General features: G+C 39.4%; 1 pseudogene across 1 annotated transcript; it reads left to right on the top strand.

Moving 5' to 3' along the window:
* The first annotated feature begins 246 nt into the window (after positions 1–246).
* On the top strand, positions 247–7949 carry LOC149106265 (beta-1,3-galactosyltransferase 5-like; annotated as a pseudogene). The gene is made up of 2 exons (XR_016209745.1): positions 247–351; positions 5874–7949. The product of XR_016209745.1 is annotated as a beta-1,3-galactosyltransferase 5-like (transcript).
* The last annotated feature ends 6331 nt before the right edge of the window (positions 7950–14280 follow it).

Raw genomic sequence — 14280 nt, 5'->3', positions numbered from 1 at the left:
CTTTACGAACATTGTTTGAGTATTGAAAACCCATTTAAAGGACGTCAAACTGACCAATAACGAGAAGTATCAAGGATATTTTCGACCTTAAAACGAAGCAAAAAAAACAATCTTTTAGTCGAGCTCAGAGAACTGATCGATCGAAGGACAGCACAGCCTGATGGTGATGACCACTGACCAGTTACTGTGACGTCAAAAAAAGTATTTCTGCGGTGCCCTTTTTCATATGGCTGAACAATAATCATATCTTCTCATCTAGTTCTTCATCTATTGTTCCCGATAGAGGGCTACTCTGTTATCGAAGCTTAGAGTGATTTCAAAGAAATATTACTAAAGGAAACTCCAAGCACGGTAAGTCGCTTTTGTAACCACACGAATTTACAATGCTAACACTTACGGTAAGAGACTTTGCGAGACGGCGAGACAAGCGTTTTTCTCTGAGAGCCCGAGACATTTTGGTTTTTTTAGGTTGAGAAGCCGAGACTTCAAAGTGTTTTAAGTGCGAGCGCGAGACGTTCAGGCTCTTAAAATTCGAGCCCCAGATTTAGTTGAGAGCTAGAATGAGCTTGTACAGCCTTCTAGCGTGCTTGTTCGAGCTGGTTGAAACTGTTGCTTCATTGAAATTCAATATCAAGTGACGAGAACACGTCATTTCTAATATCAAATAAACAAACAAATTGGGACTTCGAAACCCTTAGACTTACGATCGCGAAAACTCGGGACTGCGAGACTGCGAGACGCACAAAACCGCTAAAAAACAAGACATCGAGACCCGTGAAATTCGACTAAAATTTGCGAGACCCAGAGATTTTGAAGGACCATTCGCCACCCCTGTAACTGATTACTGTCTTAACTTCTCCAGAGTAGCCCCAAGCGAGTGGCAGAGAATAATTCGGCCCTGAAGCCTGTTTGATTCGCGAAATTCAAGCATGAAGACTACCTTATGCACTGCATGAAATGGCATGTATAAGGAGGTATAATGGACCCGTATATATAATGTGTACGGAAAGGTATACTGAAGTATATGTGCAAGGTCTGTGTAATTATCAGTATACGTCTGTATTCTTATACTAATGTATACTGTCTTGTGGAGATTACCTTATACCTAGTGTAAGGGAACCTTATATGAGTTGACAAAGTAAACTCAAATCGTTTGTTATTTTGTATCATAAATGAAGGAAACGAAAGCCCCCCGCTGCTGAAAATAGTGCTGTTGTGAAAAATCATACCCGGTGATAATGAGTGCTTCGTACAGAAGAACTTACTTAGCGAACTTATCGGCGTGTAAAGGGTGTGTAAAGTAAGCTTTAAGTTAGACAAACAGTTATAAACGCCGGTGGTATCAGTATTAACACATTTTTACCCTTCCTTGCGGATTTCGCACAGGTATCATTAACGAAAGATAGCCATAACACATTTATACGCTTCTTTGTGCATTGCGCGAACACATCAATAACATATTTCAACGCTTCTTTACGCATTGCGTAAAGATATCCATAACGCATCTGTACGATCCTTTGCGCGTAAAGATATCAATAAGGCTTCTTTACGCCTCTTTATGAATTGCGTAAAGGTATCATTAACTCATCTGTACGCTCCTTTACACGTTGCGTAAAGATATCAGTATTCTTTATGGATTGCCTTATAAGGTATTATTATAGTGCGTAACCGGGTATGACGCTAACACAACGCCTCTTTACAGACTTAATCACGCATCTTTCATTTACGCTTCTTTAATTTCTCAACGGTATTTTAGATCACCTGAACGTATCGATCAACAATCTGAATAATGCTTCTTTTGATCTCATCTCTATGTATCGACGTAAAACGCGTTCGCAAAAAAAAAAAAAAAAAACAGACCCAGGAATCGACAGGATGAAGTGCCAGAGCGATTACATGCAGCCCATGATTACTAATGCGACCGGAGACCTAAATATGATATGCTTGATCAGTTTCTGATTCTGGTTGGGTTTGGGTTCACAGCACAATGAGTGTCAGCGGCTTTGCCAAGGGAAGACCAAATGTGTACCCATACATGACGTACGTGACCCAATTTCTATGATTTTGCCGGTTAACCGCCACATTTGAAAGGCGTGCAGATTCGTTGAAGACGGTTTACTTTTTTATTTCGTTGTCGGTTAGAACTTACCTTAGTTTTTGAGGCAAGGGATCTTAATTGGGTAATTCTGCAAACGGTAAGAAGTGGAATTTGAAGAAACATAAGACGAAGGAAACTTCATTTAGCCAACACTATGTGCGGCAATCAATCGAGTCGTCTTCGCTTTCCTTTGGAACTCACCTTGGAACTGAACACGGCGTCGTGCCACAAAGAACGTTTCTCAGTCACAGGGAGATGGATAGTCTTCCTCTTTGGTCTATACAACAGAAGAAATCATGACTTCTGAAAACGTTAACCATGTCCAGGTAAGCTGTAGCCTTCGTTTCATGTAAGCAAGATAAGCCCTTGATAATCTTGATGTTTTTATCTACTTGCAAGAGCATGCACTCGAAATCATTAAACCTTGCTGAAATTATATACATCCTCAAACCGTTTTTAGTACAGGAGATTACACAGAAATGTGCTCTGAACGTGCTTAACGGAAAGTACATTTTATCCCGAAGGACTTAAATTACAGTCTGCAAAATGGTGTTCTCAGGACAACTTGTGAAGAGAGTCATTTCAAGCTAAGGAACTTCAAGTACTCGTGGCTACGGAGGCGAAGGAAAAGGGAACTCTTAACCCGCATGTTAACCTTGTGTTTCTATTAGACGGATGCCGTCAGAGGACATTTTACGTGTATTTTATTTACGTACTCCATTTGGAAAGTACGTGTTAGAGAAGCACGAGACAACTTCCACTGGGTTGAGTTTAAGATAGAAATCAAGCAGGTTTTAATTTGTAAATAATGAAGACCAAAAATAGCAGAGAAGAAAACGATAAAAATGTTGCCACTGCCACTGAGAGTCCCGCAAACAAATTTCATTCTAGCTAAAAACCAGGGTCATTATCCACGAAATATACGAAATCAGCACATATTCCTTCGACACCACATTCAGTATACCCCTTCATTCTCCCAGTATACACACACTATACTGACATGCGGCCTGAACTAGAAGGAGCCCTACCACAACTGTAAGATTCCGTATACACACCGTCCACAGACCTTCCAGTAGTCCTTTTTTACTCAGTATACATCACGTACACTGGCATGTATGCTGACATATAAGGAATCCTGCCACAAGTGTGGAAGATCCTGGTATTTTCCTCGGCCAACCCTGAAATATACTTATCATCATGCGGACCTTGTACATTCTGCCTCATCCTTATATTTGTCTTATACGGATAGATTCGCTGAATGTCTACGACTTGAGGAAGGGTCCTTGTACGGACCATTTTGTGCAGTGTAATATATTTTGACACACAGAAAACCAACCTGCAGCCAAGTGTCTACAAAGAAAAGGTGAAAGAAAAGGTTACGCTCTATTTTGCACGCAGTTCTTTTCCTGTCCGAACGATTGGTGTCGCGAATTCTTTAAGGGTAAAGATTATTTCTCACCAACAGTAACGCCCACGGATTGAATTGCTCGCGTTAAAATCAGGACAGTAGCGACCATATACGCACGTACCAACCGGTTTATTTACTGGTTGAAAGTGTCTTTAATAAACAAATGGGCTAGATTGACAGTCTATAGAAATGCTACGTCCTCAGTGACCATTTTCAAGACCTCAGTCACAGCTTTTCACCATACGGACCTCTCCGCCGGCAAATAACATTTTTTTTTTACTATGGAAAAGCGCCTTTAATAAACAAAGCAGCTGGCTTTACAGTCCGTAGACTCTCCTATTTAACCTACTGACAATTATCCCCAAGGCTGTCATGCAAGATATAATTTATGTTTGGTAACTGTTATTTTAAAACAGTTCGTGAAAACCATTGTCACCGTCAAGGGTTTAAAAGGTTATGCTCTGTTTTGCACGCTGTTCTTTTCCTTTCCAAGCGATTGCCCTCGTGAATTCCGAGTCCTTAAGGGTTTAAATTATTCCCCTCACAAATGTCGCGTACGGATCACATTTCGTGTTAAAATCAGGGACGTGGCGACCATACACGCATGTGCCAACCGGCTCCGAAAATCGAGAAAAAAAAATTTCGGTTGGCTTGACAATCTGTAGACTCTTCTATTTAACTTACTAACAATTATCCCGAACATTGACATGTAAACAATATAAGCTACTAAGGAAAAGGTCAAAAAGTATTATGGAGGGGTGGATCATCAGTTTTTAAGCCTTCGGTAAGGAGTGGGTCATTCAGTTTTCAGCTACTCATGGGGGTGGGTCATCCTATTTTGTAACAAATAATCAAAGCCTTGAACTACTAAAACAGTTGGCCACACATGCATTAAAATTTTGTACGTATTAACAAATAACTGTTAGCCCTCTTTTGTGTCTTTATATGAAACTTAACTTATAATACATGCACGAGATTTTTTTCGTGTTTTACTTCATTGCTGTATTGTACCATGTGGTAAAGGCAACCACAATGAATTTTGATGAATTTTAGCCAACTTATGTCTACATGCTATTTATCGGCAAGGGTACGGGACTCGTGTTCATGGGTCTGGGACTCACACTACTCTTGAATTTGCTGGCTGTGTGAGTCCCAGGACTCACTACAGCTTTTTTCTAAATGGATCACTGTTCCACAGGAACAACACTGGAAAAAAATAAATACAACACAAACACCTGTGATAAGCATTGTCTTCCAACGCAGTTTTTTTTACAAAAAAAAAACAGTACTTGACGTTTCATGTGCTAGTCGACATAAAGCCGTTTGTTGGGACTGTAACGAATTTTACGTTGAAAAAACAAAACGAAGACTCCATGACAGTTAAAATCAACAATTCAAGGCCCTCGCTAAAAAAAGGCCATTCATCAGCCGTTGCTAATCATGTAAAAACCAGTGGTTACGACATTAAATGGGATCATTTTGACATCTTAGCGTTTTAGCATTTTAGCAAAACTGACTTTTATTGCATTTATTTCATTCAAGAGCTTAAGCCTTCACTAAATGTCAGAGTCATAATAGTGAGCAGTTGTTGTTTTACGTACTATCTGTTACTTTTCATGACGTCTAGGCAGGTTAACATACTGCTGCATATCATATTTTCAATCTAGGTTCCAGACCTCTAATATTTATGATATAAATAGCTTTCGAAAATTCGTAACAGCCACTATGTTGACTAGCATACGAAACATCAAGTTCTGTATTAAAATGCGTTGAAATAAATGTTCATCACTGCTGTTTGTGTTATATCTTTAATCAAGCTACGAGGACCTAAAAACAAGAGTTTATACGTTGCGGACATGACTTAAAGTTGCAAGAGTAATGGGAAACAATATTATATTTAGATGCGGTTGTACTATTGTTAAGAAATAAACCTAAAACGTCAATAACACCACAAGCTAGTTCATATACAAAATGTAATTTTGTTGGATTATGCAGCAAAAGTGTCATGTTTTATTAGGGGTGGGTCATGTAATTTTCGACCTTCGATTAGGGGCCGGGTGGGTCACTCAGTTTGGCACCAGATGGAAAGGCTGGGTCATGTGTTTTTTATCCACCACATTTTCAAATGCTCCGCGCCCCCGGCCCCAATACTTTTTGCCATTTCCCTGCCCCTAATTCTATCGGGCGTGCCTCAAACCTCCCTAGTGGCTTGAGCCTTTGGCGCCGAAGGCCTTAATGGAGGGTATATTTCTTTTACATTTTTTTCTTTATCCTCCTCAATCAAATACAATATCAATATTAAAAAAAATAAATTTTTACGATGTTTTAAATCTTTCATCAGACCAGCACAATTTTGTTCCTTTGTAGAAGGAGCTCGCACTTGGAGTGAAGTCATTTCAATTCACCCACTGGGAACATGCTTCATCGACGACAACACTGTCTGTTGTTTCCTTGGAATTGGTTGTGTTTACTCAGAAGGATACAACATGGCTCGATAAAGTTCAAGATAATCCAGCTCTCTCTTGTTACGGTAACGGCAGTTGCTTTAATAACGTATTTAAGTGGCTTTCACATGAAGTCCTTCTATCATCATGAAACACGCTCACAACTTATTAAAGCTCTTAACCTGGGCACGACTTTCAGGCGTTTTGACGACAAGCCATCTGCAGGCAGTGGCGCTCCCTCTCTATCGAATGTGCTGCCTACTCTAGAATGGGATTGAGGCCGTTTAAAGCCCAAACCCTCCTCCGCGCAGCCTGCAATTCATCCTGAGTTTAAATTGTGGAAAACAACGCTCCATCACAAAACCACTTTGATAACCAAGACTGTGTGTACACGGCACTACCCTCTCCTTATCCTAGTTTCGTCTGCACCAGCAAATTTTGAAAGAAGATATTTGATTCGTCAAACATGGGCTGTCGATAACAGCAATGTTCCTCAGTGGAAGACATACTTTCTCCTTGGCCAGACAAGGAATCAAACACATTCAGATTTACTCAAAAAAGAAGATAGCATCTATGGCGACATGATTCGTGCAGATTATTATGAACATTACTGGAACCAAAGTTTGAAGATACAGATGGCCTTCGAATGGGCAGCCAGATATTGTGGGTTTTCTTACCTTCTCAAAGCAGACGACGACGTGTTCGTCAACCCTAAACGTTTAATTAATAGATGTCTTACAGTTAAAAACAACACCTACGAAAGGCCTTTATATGGGTAAACTTCATCACAATCCGTTTGTACAACGAAGTGGAAAATGGCGTGTCAGTCATGAAGAGTACAATGGTACACACTATCCAGATTTCTGTAGTGGTGCTGGCTTTGTTATGTCATATGATGTTGTCGAGAGTCTGGTTCCTTTATTTGATGTGATTAAGCCGTATAGAATGGACGATGTGTATGTTGGAATGCTTGCAGATAAATGCGGTGTAAAAGCAGTGGGCCATACAGGGTTTGTTATGCCATTTGTTGAGACTCTTTATGATAAGTGTAATTTTGTTCCAAACACTCTTGTGCAGCATCGAGCTACTGGAGAATGTTTAATTCGACTGTTTTTAAATCACAAGAACCTTACGTTATCTTCATGAGCAACATTTTTGTGTTTCTATCGAATTTTTGTAGACTTCTACTAGAATACGTCGTAAATAATGCGAATACTTCAATCTGATTGGCTAAGCTATGGTAAACTATTGGCCGTTAGTAGAATTTTACTAGTATACCAATGCAAATGCTGCAATCTGATTGGCTGAGGTACTCGTACATACTATCAGCTATTATAGTTCACCACTAAATTTTCTCCGATTCTTTTTGGTTTAAATTGATCACGTGACGCGATAGTGTTCATCCGCGGAGAGACACTATCAGCCCACAGTACCCGTCCGAGGACAAAACCCGGATGGATAGTACTCGTCCGTGAAAATATTTCTGTAAACTAATAGTAATCAGAGATTATGAAAGTGCGTTCGACGCCCTCACTTTAATATAAATACCTTAAATGAACGATTTCACTAGCTGACTTTCAACCTTTGTCTATTGCTAAAATCAACATTTTTCAGCAGCAACCGAGGTTTTGCCGGTGAGATATGCATAGTGTCAAAGTCCATGCTAGTGAAGAGGTCACGATTTGTTAATACGTTGCGTGACGCCGCCAGTTTCTGTAGACTCACAAGTTTCATAGAATATTTAATTACGTACATTATTAATAATAATAATAATAATAATCAATATTTAAACAGGGTGACCCCTTCAGTCGCAGGACTGGAATCAACGGGTGCCCTGTATAACGTAAAATAAAAAGAGCATGTATAAATAATATATATCTATAAAAAAACGAACTACTTTAAAAGATACGCTGAAATGTTTAAAAAATTAAAAAGCTTAAAAAGGTAATAGCGTTCTCATAAAAATTGGATATCGAATTGAAAATGTTCTAAAAAATAACCTAAGAAAAAAAATCGGAGATAACCTTGAAACGTTTCTTAGGTGGCAAAATCTTTATGTTCGTTGGAAGGCTATTAAATGTGCATGCACCATGATAATAAAAAGACTTTTTAGGGACATCTAAATGAAATTTGGGAAGTATAATGTCAGTGATTGACGATCTAGTGCATCTGTTAAAAACATGTTGGTTGTCGCTCTGGCAGCGTAACAGGAAATAGTCTTTAAAGTATAGAGGAACTTCTCCGACCAAGCACTTGTTAACTAACAATGCACAGTGCTTTTCCATGGTTTTTGTAAGAGGGGGCCAGCGTAGGTTCTCGAGTATTGTTTCCGTGGCTATGTCAGGTTTAAAACCGTATATGATTTTCGCAGCTCGTCGTTGCAGGCGTTCAAGAGTCTTTCTGTTAGTGCTTCCCAGAGGGCAAAAGCACGTATCACAATAGCTTAATATCGGTAGCACCGTGGACAAATAGATCTTATTTGCTGCTTCCGTGGTTAAACAACCTCGTAATCGTGACAGGAGGCCAAGTCTGCTAGCAACTTTTGACATTAAATAGCTTATGTGATCGTTGAAAGATAAACACTCATCTAGCAAGACTCCTAGGTACTTGAACGACTTTACTTGGTTGACTTCCTTTCCTTCCATGCAAAGCGGACTATGAGATTCAGATCTGACTAGCCTTTGCCCAGTTCCAAATAAAACATACTCAGTTTTCTTTAGGTTGAGGAAAAGACCGTTCGCTGTTAACCAGTTAGAGACGTTATTGAGATCAAGGCTTAAGTTCAGCTGTAGTTGGTCAATGTTTGAAGCAGCAGTAAAAATAACGGTGTCGTCGACATATAACATAACACTAGACAGACCAACGGCCAAAGGAAGATTGTTTATGTAAAGAATAAACAAGAGAGGCCCTAACACGGAACCTTGAGGTGCTCCGCTACTGATGTTGGCGGCAGAAGAAAGGTAATTTTCAATGGACACTCTCTGAGTCCTGTTAGTGAGATAGCTCTCAAACCACGAGAGAGGCTGGTCTTGAATTCCATATCTGTACAACTTGTTTAAAAGACCGTCATGAGGAACAGTATCGAAAGCCTTTTTCAGGTCAATAAACACTGCCCCCGTCAATAGCCCTTTGTCCATATGACCACGAATTTTATCTGTAAGGAAGGTAACGGCCAACTGAGTTGAATGATTTGCGCGAAACCCCGATTGATAAGGCGAGAGAAGAGAGTTTTCTGATAGGTAGCTATGTAGCTGATGGAAGACAGCTTTCTCCAGAATTTTCGACAAGATCGGTAAAATTGATATAGGCCTGTAATTGTCCAGATCATCTTTGTTTCCAGATTTGAACAAGGTACAACCTTTGCTTGCTTCCATTCAGACGGGACTGCACCAGTTTCACTAGAAAGATTTATCAAATGTTTTACACAGTCAGCTATCACAACTGCGCTGTCCTTTAAAAGTCTAGCAGGTAGACCATCTAGACCTGTAGCTTTCTTGAGTTTTAGGCATTTAAGTTGCTTAAGCACAAACGGTTTACCCACTGCTGTGAACTCAAAATGATTCTTTGTAAACAGCTCCTCGGTTGTAGAATTAAAAACTGGTCTTGCATACCGGCATGATTCAAATAACTTGTTCACAACAGATGTAAAGTAAGTGTTAAACAATTCTGAAATGCTTTGTTTATCAGTAACAATCTTGTCATCTGCCTTGATACAGGTCGGAATAGATTTCTGTTTCGCGTCCGGCATTATTTTCTTCACAGACCTCCAGAAAGATTCAGAATCACCGCTGTTCTCTTCAAGTAGAGATCTACTATAGCTTTCCTTAGCACGTTTGATCCTTGCACTGACTTTGTTTCGGAGTAATCGATATGCGGCCAAATCGGTGTCTAATTTTGATCTACGATATTTCTTGAGACTGGCATCCCGAGCTCTCATCATCTGTTTGATTTCCAGCGTAAGCCATGGATAATTACGTCCTCTAACTTTTTTGTCGATTCGTGGAGCATGTTTGTCACATTCAGCCGTGAAGTTGCATTTCCACAAAGACCAGGCTTCTTCGACCGACGTTATTCTAAGCCGGAAGCACAAATTTAAGCTAGCATTTGAAATGGCGCGCTCTTTTATCGTAAACAAAGTCCGTGCGACTAACTGGAGTATTTCCCCTGATGAATAAAGTAGACTTTTGGATCTTGCCGTCAGAGTACTTTCCACCGATTCCAAACAATAAAATTTCGACCGGATAAAGACTGAGCTATATGTCGCGACTGGAAGTAATCAACAAATGCAGTCAAAATGTAGCCGTTCTCACGGTTAACATCCCAAAGCCAAGTCGTGTTAATAGACAAGGACACTTACCTCAGATTTCGATAAATGCTACCGTCGAAGCGTTTAAATTCGCCAAAATCTAACGCTGAGAGCACATAATAGCTAAGCTTACGGCGACTGAATGGAAAGAAGTCAAAGAAAGATCCAACGGAAAAACAAGTTGACATGGCCTGCTCACATGCTCACATGTCCGCCTTATGTCTTATCACATGTCTTAACATTAAACGGTACCAGTTTACTGGCCGTGACATGCCCCTGCAAAAATCAACCTGGGTGGCCATTTTGGTGTCCTTATAGGAATGTTGATCTTTCTGCATATAACCGTGCACAGGGCAACCAACTCTAGAAAGCCACAGGTCAAAATTAGGTTTGCGTTCTTCGAACGCAACAAGCGGGCTTATAAAAAATAAACAATTGAATTTGTATTTTCTTTTTCAAATTTTAAGTAAGAATTGTACTAAAACAAAACACAATCACCTCATAGAAATCTCGAGCTCATAATCTAATTGTTAATTATTGAATACTGGATCATTGGATAATGCAATTTAAGAGTTTTCATTGGCTTAGCCATCTTGGTATATGACCCATTATACCATGCTCTACAAACATAATAAGCGTACGCATAATTTTTGGGGGCGTTGTTATTTTAGTTTAGTTTCCCATATTTTGGGGGCGTTTTTAATGAAACAGTTATTCCACTCGCGCTTGTTGGATACGATATGAGATGATTATAGCCAATTAGGCACTATGCGCCTCGTTGACTATCTCATATCCAACGCACGCTAGTAAAATAATTGTTGATTGGTGTTCAGTGGATTGGGATCGTCCATACTGATTGGCAACGTTTTCTCTTTTCTCCGATGTTTGGAGGATGATTTAGAAATATTACAGGATAAATCAATTTCCAAGAACGCCAGAGAAAGGAAATTACTTTGACCGATATTCGACTTTAAAACCTCGAATTTTTCAAAGAAACTCATGAGCGCGTGAAAGCGGCTGTAAATACAAAGGAATAATAAGGGTCTGTTTTACAAGGAGGGACGGTTACCCTAGCAAGCGGGTTAACCCTAGCTGGAGGGCAAAAGATAGCCCGGGTTTACAAGGAAAATTTTACAGGTAGGGTAACCTTACAACCCGTGACAACTTAATGCGCGGTTACACTCAAAGGGTCTGGAAACAATTAGAAAGTTAACCCGGGTAGGCGGGTAAACCCGACCTGGAGTGTTTACAAGGGAAAAAATAACCCGCCTGCAAGGGTAACCCTAGCACGCAGATAGGGTAACCCGCGCACTTGGGTAACCCTAGCTGCCTTGTAAACACGATGAAGAAAAAAAGAGGAAATGTGTGAGTGCTAGGGAAACCCGCTTGCTAGGGTAACCCGCCTTCTAGGGTAACCCTCTCTCCTTGTAAACAGGCCCTAAGAAAAGAAAAGGCTGTTGTTGTTAAACGTGAGTTATGCTAGAGTCTAATGTCAAACACTACTTAATATGCAGAGAAACAACTGGAAACCTCGTTGAAACAGTTTAATGCTCTTTCAATAACAAATTGAAACTTCTATTTTTGTGTTTAACGCGCACTAACATCTATGTTGAAAAATGGTTCCGTGTTAAACCATTCTGAGTGTAAAACTTCGGCGGTCCCACGGGATTTCCCGATGAAATGAATCGTCACGAGTGCCATTTGGTAATGTCATTGTATCAAATCGGGAACACGGGCGCAATGGCGACCTATAGCTAACGCTGGTTCACGCCGTTCGTGTGCATGGGAAGCAGAGTTCGTTTAACTTGTTGTTTTAACTCATTCCCTATCAATCGACCGATTTTGGTTACGTTTGAGTAAAGGTGGCCATATACTTATAGCCATCGTCATCGCTATAGGCGAAACGAACTAAAAAGGAAACGACCATCAAATCTTTGTCACCTTTTAGAACCATGATACGCAAAAAGGATATGTCAGCTGTGTTCGAGGGATGCGGGGCAGATTGTAAATTATGTTTAACTTAGCTGTCACTGTGTAAGAAATATATTTATAATTTAGATAATTCTGTACTTTAGGTAGTTGTTTTTTTTAAAAAAAAATGCTGTAAGATTTGAATCTTAAGTTTTTGAAAGGATATATCAGCTGCGTTAGAGGGATGTGGGAGAAGTTGTAAACTATGTTCAACTTAGTTGTCAGTGTATAGGAAAATATATTCATAATTTTGTATTTTAGGTAGTTTTTAAAAAAATGCTGTAAGTTTTAATTTTTTTAAAGGATATATAAGCTGTTTTAGAGGGATGTGGGAGAGATTGTAAATAATGTTGAACTTAGTTCTCACTATATAAGAAATACATTTATAATTTAAATAATTCTTTGTTTTAGGTAGTTTTTTTTCAAAAAAAATGTTGTAAGTTATGAGCCTTAAAGATTTTTGGTTTCAATCTTTGAAAAGGTTTTCAATAGTATTGTATTTTATCTGTGTCTCCAATTAGTACTGCAATGGCACTAGAACGACCAGTCATTGCAAAAAGTAGGTGGCTAAGGTTTGCGTGACACAGCATAAATTGACCAGCAATCATTAATTTACAAATAATCTTTAAGTTTATTTAGGTGGAACACTAGAGCTGTTTTGATCATTACGATTATAATGAGTTCTAACAAAAATTTGAATGTGTTATGTACACAATACTTTACAGATAAATAACCGGCATAATGAACTTTATTTCTTTCAAATGAGACCAAATCCACATTTATTCGAAGTCTTCTTTCCTTTAGAATTACCCTATCGCACTCGAGTCTAGGGCGATTCTGTTATCGATGTTTCTGGCCTTAGGACGCGTTATTACAAGCATATTCGTTCCTTCACGGCCGAAAAAAAAAACGTTGAATCAAGGGATAGAAATTACTCACAAGAGAGCAGGCTTCCAACTTATCAAAATGGCAAATTTCTGAGGTTTTTAGTGCAGAGTGCACCATTGAGGTGGTTTAGGGGGCTGCTGCTCGCTAAGGCATCAACTCAATAACATGTGCTGATGACTTGTCGAGCCTCAATATCCAAAACTCAGTTCAAAATATAAACTAAGAACGATCTGACGAATATACATTTGAAGAATATACATTTGGCTGGTAACGTTGTGCAGTACTTGTTCTGTGATGTACCATCTTATGTCAGCTGGTGTGCATTGTAATCTTTGATAAACACCCTAACCTCGTCCCCAAGGTCTTTTCCACTTTTCAATTTTATAAATCGTAAAGAGAAGACCCTTGGGCCAAGGTTGAAAATACGCATAGCGTCAAATGTCTGTAAAAGTCACAAAACATTCAGCACCCAGGTTTTGTCATCCGCTACACCTCTGGTAAAATTCTCTCCGGGCCGATTTGGCGTTTAAATGACTGTTAGTCCTTTTGAAATTTGTTTGTGCTCCCAATCAGACTGGATAAACATCGATGATTATAACCCCTGATATATAGCTCCAGTCTGAGACTCAAACTTTTCAATATGCGCAAACCGTGACTGAGCTCCTTTAAATTGGCAGTTTTACTTGAAATCAGTGAGTAAATCTCAAATGTAAGTACCATGGAACCTCGATATTATCAAGGGCCAAGGAGCTGGCGAAATATGTTCGCTATAACGAGGCTTCGTTACATCGGGGTTCTTTTCCATGTATTTTACTATTTTGGGGGCGAGGAATATCGTTCGTTATACCGAGGACTTCGCTATATATATAGGTTTTACTGTACTATCTAATTTGAACAGGTTCCTGGCCGGGTAGGCAAACAATTGGCGACCTAATCGGGTGCCTGTTCACAGGCTACTTTATGAACCAATCACCCTACTAGCTCCTACACAAAACGATAATTTTCACCGCAGATTTGTTTACAAATACAATTATTTTGAAAGAAATTAACATAAACCCTTGTATATGACGTTTCTGCATCATCTTGTCGCCATCATCAAATACAGATAAGTTTTTAAGTTGGTTTAGTGCAAAAGAGTCAAGAAAAACTTATGTCAGAGACAATT

The sequence above is a fragment of the Orbicella faveolata genome, unplaced genomic scaffold (genome assembly GCF_042242905.1).
Source record: "Orbicella faveolata isolate gen_17 unplaced genomic scaffold, um_ofav_v1 contig_3, whole genome shotgun sequence".
Taxonomy (NCBI): Eukaryota; Metazoa; Cnidaria; class Anthozoa; order Scleractinia; family Merulinidae; genus Orbicella; species Orbicella faveolata.
Note: the sequence above shows the minus strand (reverse complement) of the source record. Positions and strands in the feature narration are given on the sequence as shown.